Below are 1,268 nucleotides of genomic sequence, written 5' to 3'. Positions count from 1 at the left end.
GGACGTTATAGTGAATTGGTGCTATCAGGGGCGGACATACTTACAAGGAAGTGGTATCACGCGACACCGCTTTGTCAGAAATTATTAATTCTATAAGGAAACCAATAAATAGAAAAAAAGGACACCACTTGATATAAATTATTTTCTGGTTATGTGTTTGATTTTGCTCTCAAGTAATTAAAAATTGTGATTACGCAAAATTAACTCAAGAATTTTTCTACCTTAAGACTCAACGAAACCAATGGACTAAGGCTATTTCTTGTCAAAAAATATGATAAATTACGACACCGCTACCAAAAATTTCTGCTTACGCCCTCGGGTGTTATAGAAGACCATTCAGTCTATTTTTAAAGTATTTTGATTACCCTGCTCAAGAAACACTGAATAATTTCTCACGTCGATTAGATACGTTGTTCTTCTTAGTGAATGTTCAGAATCTTATATAGCTTGTATATAATGAAATCAGATTTTTAAGTTTTACTGTATTCTCAAGGCATATTCATAGAACTATTCTTGCTACTAGTTTACTGGTAAGGAGCAAGTTCTCTTTAATTAACATGAAGTTTTCATGTTTATACCAACAAAGCGCTAAGCTGAAATTTAACAAAACTTAAAACAAATGACAAGGAAAACATAAAACTAAGCTCAAATCCACTAGAAATATAGTCGGGAAACAAGTTGGGATCTGCTATATGAATCATCACTTCTTTTTTTAAGCTATTATCGTCAAAATACTTAAGACGTGATTTGTGTATATGAAAATTAATGTGTAACGACTACTAGTATCTGATACACATCACATACTCATAACCGTACCCTACCCAGTGATAAAACCATTGTCGTTTGACCTAATCATCCAAGTCGAAAATTGAATACTTATTTGATAAAACAAAGAGCTTTTTAACAATTTACATAAACAAAAATGTGGAAAAATAAAATTGAAAAATTTCTCGATTTGTGCATGTCATCCTTGCGCATGGGCCATGTTAAGCTTCTATGTATCGTTCTAATTTTATCGGATGTCCCCGAAGGGACGAGATCACACGTTCTGATTTCAGTCTATAAACATGCAAAAGCTTTCTTCTGTAGGCGATGTGGTAAGGGGCGAATTAGAACTGGACTATTTTGTTGCTATCTGAAAAAGCCCACTTATTTAAGATGGGCCGGCCCTTTTCACTTTGCTGTATGAGTTCGAGGAGAGCCCTATTTAAAATATAGCCGAACTTATACCTCGTATTACAAGTCTACAAATCCCTCCACTAATTCTT

The 1,268-nt window shown here is 34.1% G+C and overlaps 1 non-coding gene across 1 annotated transcript; it reads right to left on the bottom strand.

Moving 5' to 3' along the window:
* Positions 1-932: 932 nt before the first annotated feature.
* On the bottom strand, positions 933-1,035 carry LOC142173074 (U6 spliceosomal RNA). The gene has a single exon (XR_012702504.1). It is a non-coding gene; the product is annotated as a U6 spliceosomal RNA (small nuclear RNA).
* Between the last annotated feature and the right edge of the window lie 233 nt (positions 1,036-1,268).

The sequence above is a fragment of the Nicotiana tabacum genome, chromosome 18 (genome assembly GCF_000715075.1).
Source record: "Nicotiana tabacum cultivar K326 chromosome 18, ASM71507v2, whole genome shotgun sequence".
NCBI classification, from domain to species: Eukaryota; Viridiplantae; Streptophyta; class Magnoliopsida; order Solanales; family Solanaceae; genus Nicotiana; species Nicotiana tabacum.
The sequence above is the reverse complement of the archived record's forward strand: the minus strand, read 5'-3'. Positions and strand labels throughout refer to the sequence as shown.